Here is a 14236-nt window from a genome sequence, read left to right on the forward strand (position 1 = left end):
CTCTCTCAAGCATTGGGACTTTGTCTTCTTTGTTGAAAAGATATCAAGGACCCTTAGTGAGCATTCTTTCATTCTTTTTATGGCTTTTTCCTTATGTAGTGCAGAAAGTCAAACATTTGGCCAACAGTTTGACTTTCGGTTTTGACCATCAATTGGTCAAGTCAAAGTTCAATTGAACTTTGACACGTGATTGTAATCACGATAGTTATAATCCTTCGTGATTATAGCCGCTGATTACCACGTTAACTAGCTGTAGTGTCGAGTCAAAGTTTCGGTCAAAATGCGTTTTAGCACGCATTTTGCAACGGAACTACTTTAGGGTATCAAAACACTTTGTTTTGATACCAAATCAGTAGGTTAAACATGTTTTGACATGTTTAACTCGACACTATTAGATTAGTGCTTGTTTAGGGTCGTAAGGTAAGCGGTCTAAACAACCGCTTATACTTCCGAACCCGACCCGTTTGGTCGATCTTTAAGATCCGACCAAGCTTAGTTAGTGATCATAGTTGCATAGGGAATAACCTCAGAGGTTATACCTTATGATCACATAGGATTGGTTAGTCGTATGCTAGTTAGCTTGTATGCCCATAGGAAATGACCAAAATGCCCTTTTGAAGCTAAAATCCATATTTTGATTATGTGAACATATTTTTGACATATAATCTGAATTAGTAACATGTTTAGGGATAATTGGGCATGTAAGACTTGACATAGCACATAGTTAACCATCCGAACATAAGTTTTACGCAAACGACGCATTATAGTGGCTTATACTACCATAATGGGTCGAAACGGGTCAAAAGCACTTAGGTAATCTTCCAAATCAGAATGTTAGTTCCATTAAATCATACCATATGAGTTTAAATACTCATTTGATTTATAGAACACCATTCTATCCTATCTCCCGATTTAGGATCCGACTGTTTAACATAGTGATCCGTACTAGGTGCCACTTGATTCCTTGATTTCCCGAGCTTTGTTAGGACACTTAATCAAGGATACTCGCAATCTCAAGTGAGTACATAGTCCCCTCTTTTACTGTTTTCAATTGTTTTGGGGTGAAACATATATGCCTATCTGTTATTTTCCTGATTTTAAACTATATGATTACACTTGCTTAGTACATATACTTTTGATAAATTAAACGATTACCTATGGTTTAAACACTAATTTTCCAAAACTTATAAAACAACTTGTTGGATTGTACCTATTTTATACATTCACCCAGCCGATTGGTAGTATGATATAGCGCTATAGGACTAGACACCCCATTCCTGTTGTATGGAATGTCAGAAACCAAATTATAACCAAATAGAAATTGCCTTCGTGGTATTTCTATAGTCTCCAAAGTGTAGTTTGATACACTAAGGCCTGATTGAATACCAAATCACACTCTTTTTTGTATATGTTGATATACTACAAAAGTACAGTTTGATGTACTCTCAAATGTGATCTACCAAAGTATATTTTGATATACTAAGTACAAAATCCAACATATGTTTTAACATACTACTTTGTTATTTACCAAAGCATAGTTGATATGCTATTTTTAAACCAAAGTATAGTTTGATATACTACCAACATTGTTATTTCATAAACCAAAGTATAATTTGATATACTACTAAAGCATAGTTGATATGCTATTTTTAAACCAAAGCATATTTGATATGCTATTTTCAAACCGAAGTATAATTTGATATACTACCAATACTTTTATCCTTAAACCAAAGTATATTTGAGATATACTACCAAAAACTATTATTTTAATTACTAAAGTATATTTTTGTCTATACTATAGACTCTTTTCCAAAACGACACGTTTTCAGAAACAAAACTTTTACATTAGATTCATGGTTATTTTCAAAACATAAAACTTTTCTCACATTATCCAAAGCCATGAATCTAATACTTAAAATCCTATGTTACTCACAGGCATTTTTATGCTGACGTACCTATTTTCATATATGTTTCAAGTACTGCTGTGTGATGATTATTGATGCATGCTTCACATAGGATGGACCTGTGCCTTAGCGACTTTAAATCTGAGAAACAATTTATTTGTATTTATCTGATTTGTTCCAAAACATTGAGTTCAATAATTTAATAAAACAAAACTATTTGATCCTTGGTTGTGAAACAATGATTCTGTTACAACACTCCCCGACGTTTCCGCCATGATTTGTTGTTTTACGTGGTCGGGGTGTGACAGATATATTCGGAACGTAAGATATGCGCGAAAATGCAAACTTGTGCACTTTTTGACGCTTTTAGTCCCTGAATGACCAAAAGTTTATTTTTGCGCACCAAACACCTCAAAGCCTATTTCTAAGCTATGTAAAGGATATTTAGGGCATATTTAACTGATGATCAAGTTCTGGAATGTTCGTTACTATACGAATCGGTATAGTTTCGCAGTTTGACACAAATAGTCCCTGCGATCGAACAAACTTGATTTCAACACACCAAACCCTCCAAAACTTGTTTCTAAGTTATGTAAAGGTTATTTAAGGTATGTTAAGCCTATTTCACTATTCCGGAGTGTTTGTTGCATTAAACTAGTTATATTTACGCATCAGAGCGTGTATAACCTTCCAGAAAGCAATTTAAAGCTTGAAATTGAATAAGAGTTGATATGTGCAAACGATACACATATTCTTACAAATCCCAAGTATGAAATACAATATTTCATTGTTTTGGTATTTGTTGATGATTGAAGTGACACAGGTGTCACAGTATACTGACAATCTAAGTGAATTGTTTAGAACTTAAAATGTTTAATGCTTAACGGTGTTAGTGATTTGTCTCATATACTGATATGATCCTCTTACACAAACTCACAAAATATTATTTGTAAATATTTCTTTACTGCATTTCATTTTATTCAAAAATCCAAAAAGATTTTAGTGTGTTTTAGCATAAATTTTCTTGAAAAATCCAAAAAGATTTTCGACAACTGGTGTTGAAAAGCTGATTTTCAAAATTCCAAGTGCTGAACATGATGATCAATTTGAAGGGGAGTCTGCTGAATCTAAAAATGTTTGAATATTTTTCTGCAAGTGGTCATCAGAAGTTTTAAAATGTAAATCATTCTGGATTAATTTGAGGGGGAGTTTGAATATATAGATTTGTCAAATATTAAAGTTGTAAAATTTATTGTGAGGTAGAGAATGTGCAGGATAGCCAAGTTTCAGATCTTGATTCTAAGTAGAATGTGAGCCAGGTTACGATCCTGAAGCTAAAGTTCACGCAAGCTGATGATGCTGATAAACTAAGGAATCAAGAGATCTGATCAAGAGAATTGAAGAGAAGATTGAAGAAGGTTTACACTGTCAAGATGCTTCAAAGAGAAAAGTCAGACTGATAAAGACTGAAGACGTTGAAGACTCGACACTTAAGACTCGTCAACATCCGAGGGGGAGTCTGTTGGTGCATACGTCTGTCGACTTCGTCTTGTATCGAGTCTTGCATTATTCAGGGCACGAAGATCGAAAAATCAAGACAAAAGTTAATTCCGCTTGTAATTGACTAATTCCGCTTCTATGTGCTAATTCCGCTTGAAAGGATCATCCAAGTAATTCCGCGCGAGATTAGTCATGTAATTTCGTTTGAGTTGTTAATTTCGCTTGTAAACCTAATTCCGCTTGTATTGTTATTCCGTTTGAGTCTGTTTCAAGGGGAATTAGGAAGTCTATAAATAGGAGTGTTTCCGTTTCATTTGAAACGAAATTAGGAAGAGTGTTTCCGACGGCGAAGCTCTGTCGAAGTATCTACAGACTTGTAATTGTTACCAGTTCAATAGAAAGACAGTTTAAATTGATATTCTAGCTGAATCACACACAATATGTCTGTTTTCGCCTTTCATATTGTGCAGAACACCTCTGATCGACTCATTTCGGGTCCGCGCACGATCCTACACTATGTGCTTACGTGCTTATGTGCTATCGTGTTTATATGAATCTGTGATTTCGTGCCTATGTGGTTATGTAATTATGCGACTGTGTTCCTGAGCTTTAGTAAGTGTTAGACGTGTGAGGTGAGATTCGGTTATGACGTGTCTGAGACCTATGACGATGTCTATTGCAGACAATGTCGACTGGACCGTCATCAGGATCCCGTCACCCACTTTCTCGCCAAAAAAAGAGACAGACGTCTTGCTGCCATCATCGCCAAGCAATAGCAAAAGCTGTGAGTGATGTCTATGAGAACGTCAGCAAATCATCTGAGGAGTCGAGAACCGAAGCTCCTAAAGTGTCACACCCCAACCGATGGCGGAATCATCGGGGCGCGGCACTGAGCGAAACAGATTGTTCAGAAGTTTCCACAACAACTATCATACAATTCAGTTAAATAACACGTCCCATACCGTGTCCCAAATAATAACAAGTTATCATAGAAATCAACTAAACAATATGGGAACTGTTCCGACAACTCAAATCTTAATTATTACAAACCAAATGTAAATATTGTTTTAAGACCTCTAGACGGCTATCCGTAAATCTTACTGACTACAGGTGCCAGTACAAGATCTACAGATAATTATGGCCCTGGAGCAGGTACGTGGACCCTGTCCTAGGGTCACAGGCTCCTAGAAGTTTATTATTGCCTCGCTTCCCTAGCACGCTAGTAGCTTAAACACCTGTCACATACGTTAAAATAACAGTCAATACATATAATGTAAAGGTGAGTACACAAGTTTGATATAGCATATAGAGTTCGAATAGTTTACGCATAACCAAGCACGTACACAAGGGCAAACGATGCATGTAAATTATCAACATGGGACCATCGGTACCAATGACTTCGAGTTGACTGTCCGAGACAGTTCGCAATACATGATTACCACCGTAATCCATGCAAGTAATTGTCCTTAGCAACCCCCGTGTGAACGGGTGCTGAGTCCAAACTATAGTACTATGTTGCTAAAGCAGGTAGATAGCACTCCACGTGTAAACATAATAAACAGCAATCATTTAGACAAGTAATACATGCAAGTAGGTTAGCGTTCAAATAGTTTGTGTTGTTTGTGAATTTGATAGATTACGTATGTAACACCCAAAAGTGCTGATAGCAAAAAGGGATCGAGTATACTCACAGTGGTTGGTTGTGGATTGAAGGGAGCACTGAGAATAGGTTAGCCTGAATAGTTTGATAACACAACGATGAGTAACGCGGAAAAAGCAGACAATGTACTTGGATCGAGTAGGCCATTCGATCGGACAGCAGTTCGATCGAGTGGGCTGTTCGATTGGTTTGAAAGTCCGTTCGAACATCCATTCGATCGGCTGGCTGGCTCGATCGGCTGGTTCCTTCAAGTGGATTGTTTCTTCCTTTGATGTGAAGGATGTGTTTGTGTATGATGGTTTGTACTACCTTTCAAGTTGGCCGATCGAACTGCTGTTCGATCGGTTAGCCCAACCGATCGGTTAGCATTGCATCGTTCTCAAATATGTCACTCGATCGGTTGGCATGCTCGATCGGGTGACATTCCAATGTTTTGAAAAGTCTTAAGTGTTTTAAAGTATAGTATCTCATGATCCGAGCAGTAATGATTACAATCGAGTGGCGTAGTCGATCGAACAGTACCCCGTCAATACTACACTTTTGGTGAGTTGGTGGGTCTAAGTGCTAGTCGATCGGTTAGCCTAACCGATCGGCTGGCATAGTCGTTCGATTGGGCTGTTCGATCGAACAGCCTAGCCGTTCGGCCAGCTTCTCGATTTGGTTAACCTATCACTTAACACTTGTTTCTTCCCGTTCATTGTTGGTGTTTTAGAGATATTTTGACTACGAGTTGAACCACAAAGCTGAAATTCCTACTTAGCCTACTGACTCGAGCAGGAATCACCCAAACTCGGTCAGGGACGGTTTGGAACCCAAGTTTAACGCTTAACCCGGAATCGGTATATCTCTCGGTAGAACCCGAATCTTGAACCATGTGTTCGTTTAGATTGATTTGTAAATCGGTTCAAGCTTCGTTTTCACCGGTTTGAGTGTAAAAGAGTTGAAAGATAGATGAAAACTCATCTTCCAATCCTTTTCCACCGTGAAATGTTAAGATCTTTGGAAGATTTCAGGTTATTTATGTGGAAATCGGTTAGATCTAGCTTATTCATGGTTGAATGAAGTCAAGAATCATGAAGTTCTTGATGAACACCAAGAACACCATGATGACATCACTCAAGAACACCTAGGTCTTGGTGATTTCATGGATGAAATCCAGATTTTGAAAGATAGAAAGATGGAGAATCGATTAATGAACAAAAACGTACAAAGATTAGAGCGAAATACTTACCGGTTGAAGAGAAATCTGAGATTTAGTGAGAAGAAGGGGCTGGTCGGTCAGAGCTTTTCCAAAAGTGGAAAGTTTGACAAGGACAGCCCTATTTATAGGCTTCCAAAAGAGGAAAGGGTCAGCTGATCGAACAGCATCCCTGATCGAGCAGCTGTCCGATCGAACAGCCTGTTCGATCGGCTAGCCTGTTCGATCAGGTTGCCCTGTTCGATCGGCTTGCCTTGTTTTGAGTGTTTTGCGACGATTTTCGATATTCCGACTTAGAACGATGATTTGAGGATGATAGAATTTCCTAATCAAATTACTTTTAGTCCCAACTACTATATCTAACATACAAGCATCCTTACAACCATTTCGGGTTCGATTTCCATTGAGTTTGATTCACCTTTGAGTCTTGATTGATTTGATTGATTCACCACACACTTTAACATAAAAGTAAACATGCACAAGTAACACATAAGGCACACACACGTATAAAAAGTACTAAAATTCCCACACTTGAGTTCGATGATTGATTTGATTAGCTTGATTATTGATTGACTAACTTTATTGCGTTGTTACTTCCTATCATTCACAGTCGGTCGTTGATTCACAGTTCGATTATCGGCCGATTAGTTTGATTATACAACACTTACTCCAAATAATACGAAAATCAAAATGAAACTAAAATGAAATTATTCTTTATTAATCTTTAATTCCAATAACAGTCAACACTTGACTTTGACTTTGACTTTGGAAAACACGGGGTGTTACAGTCTCCCCTCCTTTAGGGAATTTCGTCCCGAAATTAGGCCGAGAACCGTACATCGCCGTGTGATTTTACCAATTTGATGCTTCAGATCTATCTGAATAACTGCGGGTATTTGGCCTTCATGTCACTTTCGAGTTCCCAAGTGAACTCCGCGCCTCGTTTGCCTTCCCATCGTACTTTTACAATAGGAATGCGAGAGCGTCTGAGTTGCTTGGTCTGTCGGTCCATGATTTCGACAGGCTTTTCCACGAAGTGTAGCGTCTCATTGACCTGAAGATCGTCGAGTGGTACTATCGCGTCGTGGTCGGCAACGCATTTTCGAAGGTTTGAAATATGGAAAGTCGGGTGAACATTGCTGAGTTCCTCCGGTAATTCGAGTTTGTAGGCAACTTTACCGATCCTTTCCAGAATCTTAAAAGGTCCAACAAATCGAGGCGCAAGTTTCCCTCTTTTGCCGAATCGGACTACTCCCTTCCAAGGCGATACCTTTAGGAGCACGTAGTCGCCAACTGCAAATTCGCGGGGCTTGCGTCGTTTATCGGCGTACATCTTTTGTCTATCCCGGGCCTTTACCAAGTTTTCCCTTATCTGGTGGATCTTGTCAGTCGTTTCTTGCAGAATCTCGGGCCCAGTCAATTGTGAATGACCGACCTCGTGCCATACAATAGGCGAGCGACATCTCCTACCATATAAGGCTTCGAAAGGTGCCATTTCGATGCTGGAGTGATAGCTATTATTGTACGAAAATTCGACCAACGGTAGGTGTTTGCTCCAACTACCACCAAAATCAATAACACACGCACGGAGCATGTCTTCAATAGTACGAATCGTTCTTTCAGTCTGCCCGTCGGTTTGCGGGTGGAATGCGGTACTCAAATTCAGCGTCGTACCAAGAGCTGCTTGAAAAGTTTCCCACAATCTCGATGTAAACCGAGCATCGCGATCCGAAATGATGTCTCGAGGCGTACCATGATTCTTAATGATCTCGTCGGTGTAGATTTGGGCTAGCCTGGCCACCTTATAGTCTTCTCGTATTGGCAGAAAGTGGGCTGATTTGGTTAGACGGTCGACTATAACCCAAATACTGTCGTGACCTGATGGCGTGGTCGGAAGCTTAGTTATGAAATCCATAGCTATGCTTTCCCACTTCCATACGGGTATCGGCGGTTGTTCGAGTAAGCCTGAAGGTCTTTGGTGTTCAGCCTTGACTCTTGCACAAGTTAAACAGCTACCAACATAAAGAGCAATATCCCTTTTCATCCCAGGCCACCAGTACTTGTAGCGAAGGTCCTGGTACATTTTGTCCGCACCGGGATGAATGGAATATCGGGATTTGTGGGCTTCGTTCATGATGATCTTTCGCAAATCTGTCCTCCTCGGAACCCAGATTCGGTCCAGATAGTAGAATATCCCGTTGGCTTTGCTCACGAGCTGAGTTCCATCGTGATAGATTCGTTCTTTCCTCAACGTACGCTCGTTAAAGCATGCGTGTTGTGCTTCGCGGATGAGAGTTTCGAGGTTATACTGAGCCTGGATGTTTCGAACACCTATCACGTAATTCTTTCTGCTGAGGGCGTCTGCAACTACATTTGCCTTGCCTGGGTGATAACGGATCTCACAGTCGTAATCGTTGAGAAGTTCTACCCATCGGCGTTGACGCATATTGAGTTCCCTCTGGTTAAAGATATGTTGTAGGCTCTTGTGATCGGTGAAGATCGTACACTTTGTACCATACAGGTAGTGTCGCCAAATCTTTAAGACAAAGACAACTGCGCCTAGCTCGAGGTCATGGGTTGTATAGTTCTTCTCGTGGATCTTAAGCTGTCGAGATGCGTAAGCTATAACCTTGTCTCGTTGCATGAGAACACAGCCAAGTCCAAGGTTTGAAGCATCACAATAGACAACGAAGTCATCGCTTCCGTCCGGCAGTGTAAGAACTGGTGCATGGCACAGCATGTGTTTGAGGGTTTGGAAAGCAGTCTCCTGCGCGGTTCCCCACACAAAAGGCTTGTCTTTATGAGTAAGGGAGGTAAGCGGTACAGCAATCTTTGAGAATCCTTCGATGAATCGCCGGTAGTAACCAGCTAACCCGAGAAAAGAGCGAACTTCTGACGGATTCTTTGGCGTAACCCATCCCTTGACTGCCTCAATCTTTGCAGGATCAACGTGTATACCCCGACTATTCACAATATGACCCAGAAATTGAACCTCCTCCAACCAGAACTCACACTTGGAGAATTTGGCGTAGAGTTGGTTCCCCTGAAGCAACTCGAGAACCAATCGCAAATGCTGCGCATGTTCGGCCCTCGATCTAGAATAGATCAGGATATCGTCGATAAATACAATGACGAAATGGTCTAAGAACGGTTTACACACGCGATTCATCAGATCCATAAAGACCGCGGGTGCGTTGGTCAAACCAAAAGGCATGACAACAAATTCGTAGTGGCCGTATCGGGTTCGAAAAGCGGTTTTGGGTATATCTTCCTCTTGAATCCGCAACTGATGGTAGCCTGAACGTAGATCAATCTTGGAGAAACACTGAGCACCTTGTAGTTGGTCAAACAGATCATCGATTCTTGGTAAGGGGTATCGGTTCTTGATGGTCAGCTTGTTCAATTCCCGATAATCGATGCACATTCGGAACGACCCGTCCTTCTTTTTGACGAAAAGGACTGGTGCGCCCCATGGAGAAGTGCTCGGGCGAATGAAGCCTTTTTCAAGTAACTCTTGGAGTTGGTTTGAGAGTTCTCGCATCTCAGATGGAGCGAGTCGATACGGAGCTTTGGCCACTGGGTTGGCTCCTGGAATGAGGTCGATTCGAAAGTCGATATCACGACTTGGAGGTAATCCAGGAAGATCATCAGGGAACACCTGAGGAAATTCTCGGACAACAGGAACATCCTTGACTTCAACTTTCTTTTTCTTGTCCGTCTCTGCTACAACAATGTTGGCCAAGAAGGCTCGATATTCCTTGCGGAGATATTTGCGAGCTTGAAGACAGGACATGAGCTTGAGATCTTTCGCAGTAGTTTCACCATAAACACAAAGAATATCACCACTAGCTAGCACAAAACGAATCATCTTATCGGCACACACAACTTCAGCATGGTTTTTACGAAGAAAGTCCATGCCTACTATGACATCGAAACTTCCGAGTTGCATTGGAATGAGATTAATCGGAAATATATGATTGTTGAGCTCGAGAGTACAATCACGGAGCACAGAATTGACAGCAATGGATCTTCCGGTAGCGACTTCTACTTCGAAGGGTGTCGAAAGATAAGAGCGCTTACGTCTAAGAAGCTTCTCAAATTCAAATGACACAAAGCAGTTATCGGCTCCAGTATCAAACAAACATGATGCATATATACCATTCACAAGGAACGTACCATTGACCACGTTGTTGTCAGCTTGAGCCTGTCGTGCATTGATGTTGAAAGTTCTGGCGTGAGCGGCTTGTTGTTGAGGCTGTTGTTGTTGCTGGGGTTGTTGAGCTTCTTGTTTCACCACCCTGTTCGGGCACCGGTTTGCGAAGTGGTTAGGGTCACCACATGCAAAGCAGGTCCGAACATTGTTTGCTGGGGCCTGTGCAGCTTGAGGAGCTTGAGGAGCAGGGAGTAGAGCTTGGTTGACAGCGGCTTGAGCTTGAGCTTGACGGGGACCATAGCGGCAACTCGCAGTGAAATGCCCGTAAACGTTGCAGTGGGCACAGAATCGGCAGGCCACACCCACCGGGTGATGATAGGAACATGTAGCACAGAGTGGGTGGGGGCCGGTGTACGCACGCTTCGCCGGCGGCGCATTGATCACTGGCGCTGAACGCTGTGGTTGCTGTTGTTGTGATGGCACAGACTGAATAGGAGCAGCAGTGGTTGCAGCAGCGCAACTTTTGTTCTTCTTTCTTCTTCTCGAAGACTTGGAGGCTTGGGCGGTGGTGGTATCGGTTGATGCTGCGGTGACTTGATGCAGAGACTTGGTTTGCTTATCCCAGAAACCAGCCTTCACCCGCTTGTCATTAATCTCAGCGGCGAGCAGGTAGGTCTCCTCTATCGTTGCGGGCTTGGAGGCGTGAACAAAATCTGCGACACAATCCGGAAGAGCACGGATGTATTTCTTGATTGTCATGTCAGAAGTCTTGACCTGGTCGGGACATATGATACTCAATTGCTTGAAACGGGCAGTGAGACCAGCATTGTCTCCCTCCTTTTGCTTGATACCCCAGAACTCATCCTCCAACCTTTGGCGTTCGTGGGGAGGACAGAACTCGTCCATCATGATCGCTTTCAATTCCTTCCACGTCAGCTCGTATGCAGCGTCGTTCCCGCGCTTGTTCCTTTCTGCGGTCCACCAGTCCAAAGCTCGCGACTGGAAGACACCGGTAGCATTGAGAGTGCGGAGGTGATCTGGGCATCCGCTTTGACGAAGGGTGACTTCTACCGAGTCAAACCAATGAAACAGAGCCGTAGGGCCATCTTCACCGGTAAACTCTTTTGGCCCACATGCCTTGAATTGTTTGAAGCTAAAAGTAGCTTTGTTGGGATCTTTGGGCGTGAGGGTTCGGGATTCCTCAGATGACTTGCTTGCGTTCTCGAACACATCACTGACGGCTTTTGCCAAGGTCTTAGAGATGATGGCAGCCAAACGTCGATCTCTTTTCTCCTGGCGGGTAAGACGCGAGCGTGATCTAGGTTGTCCAGATGACGACATGGTCTGCAATAGACATCGTCACAGGCTCAACACAACGAATTCGAGTCTCACACGTTCTTAGATCTCTAAAGCTTAGAATCACATCGCATCTCTCGTCACGTAACACATATAATCACATAAGCACATAATCATAGAGGCACATAAGCACAGAAGCAATTAGGGCACATAAGCACAGAAGCAATTATGGCACATAAGTAATTAAGCAAATAGAGCACTTAATTTCCTACGTACGCAATTTTTATCACAGAGGCGGTCAGTAAACAGAAACCTATAACCACAAGTCGAGTGTCGTTCGTTTTGCGTATCGTCTAACTTAGTTGTATAGCGTAGCATAGCACACTGGTTTCGTTTAGATCACATCAACAGGGATTTGAATCGAGATAGGATAGCAACAGAAGTCACGTAGATTGATAACAAATGGAGTAACCCACGAATCTTAAAACACGTAAACAGGTAAATCATATAAAATCGACAAAGTAGCACTCAAAATCGGAAAATGGATTGTCTGCGGCTACTAGACTTTGACTAACCATGGCAATTTAACTATTCACAGTTAACTTGTCGTCACTTTCGACTCTAGGGGACATGTTCCTGCCTCGATCCTTGGGCATTATGCATGCGCATTCTAGGTCATACTCGTGAGTTCAGGTCGTTGGAGTCCGTCAATTGCCTTGGCGAGATAAAATTAAAGTTGGAATAACTGCCAAGGTTAGGGTTTCACCCCTAGCTCAGCAATTTCTTCCTTGTTTTAAGAAATTTTAGAGGAAAATTTTCATCAAATTGCGGGTTTCAGCCCTGAATTTGGTATAACTTTCCCCCGTTTTGTTAGAAAATCGCACAAAATAATCGACAAAAATTTGTAATTTAGGCAGGAATTTGCGGGTTTCACTCCTAATCCCGTCCAAACTACAAAATTTGGTTCGGAGTTCGGATGTAATGATAGAATAGAAGGAAGCAACATAGAATAAGCACATAAACTTGGTCTCTTGGTTCCTAACTATAGTCTAGGTCTCTAAGACAGCGATCCGGACTAGATCGTGTCTAGCCTAATTCCCTATAGTTATGGCTCTGATACCAATCTGTCACACCCCAACCGATGGCGGAATCATCGGGGCGCGGCACTGAGCGAAACAGATTGTTCAGAAGTTTCCACAACAACTATCATACAATTCAGTTAAATAACACGTCCCATACCGTGTCCCAAATAATAACAAGTTATCATAGAAATCAACTAAACAATATGGGAACTGTTCCGACAACTCAAATCTTAATTATTACAAACCAAATGTAAATATTGTTTTAAGACCTCTAGACGGCTATCCGTAAATCTTACTGACTACAGGTGCCAGTACAAGATCTACAGATAATTATGGCCCTGGAGCAGGTACGTGGACCCTGTCCTAGGGTCACAGGCTCCTAGAAGTTTATTATTGCCTCGCTTCCCTAGCACGCTAGTAGCTTAAACACCTGTCACATACGTTAAAATAACAGTCAATACATATAATGTAAAGGTGAGTACACAAGTTTGATATAGCATATAGAGTTCGAATAGTTTACGCATAACCAAGCACGTACACAAGGGCAAACGATGCATGTAAATTATCAACATGGGACCATCGATACCAATGACTTCGAGTTGACTGTCCGAGACAGTTCGCAATACATGATTACCACCGTAATCCATGCAAGTAATTGTCCTTAGCAACCCCCGTGTGAACGGGTGCTGAGTCCAAACTATAGTACTATGTTGCTAAAGCAGGTAGATAGCACTCCACGTGTAAACATAATAAACAGCAATCATTTAGACAAGTAATACATGCAAGTAGGTTAGCGTTCAAATAGTTTGTGTTGTTTGTGAATTTGATAGATTACGTATGTAACACCCAAAAGTGCTGATAGCAAAAAGGGATCGAGTATACTCACAGTGGTTGGTTGTGGATTGAAGGGAGCACTGAGAATAGGTTAGCCTGAATAGTTTGATAACACAACGATGAGTAACGCGGAAAAAGCAGACAATGTACTTGGATCGAGTAGGCCATTCGATCGGACAGCAGTTCGATCGAGTGGGCTGTTCGATTGGTTTGAAAGTCCGTTCGAACATCCATTCGATCGGCTGGCTGGCTCGATCGGCTGGTTCCTTCAAGTGGATTGTTTCTTCCTTTGATGTGAAGGATGTGTTTGTGTATGATGGTTTGTACTACCTTTCAAGTTGGCCGATCGAACTGCTGTTCGATCGGTTAGCCCAACCGATCGGTTAGCATTGCATCGTTCTCAAATATGTCACTCGATCGGTTGGCATGCTCGATCGGGTGACATTCCAATGTTTTGAAAAGTCTTAAGTGTTTTAAAGTATAGTATCTCATGATCCGAGCAGTAATGATTACAATCGAGTGGCGTAGTCGATCGAACAGTACCCCGTCAATACTACACTTTTGGTGAGTTGGTGGGTCTAAGTGCTAGTCGATCGGTTAGCCTAACCG

This window comes from Helianthus annuus, chromosome 11 (assembly GCF_002127325.2).
Source record: "Helianthus annuus cultivar XRQ/B chromosome 11, HanXRQr2.0-SUNRISE, whole genome shotgun sequence".
Classification (NCBI taxonomy): Eukaryota; Viridiplantae; Streptophyta; class Magnoliopsida; order Asterales; family Asteraceae; genus Helianthus; species Helianthus annuus.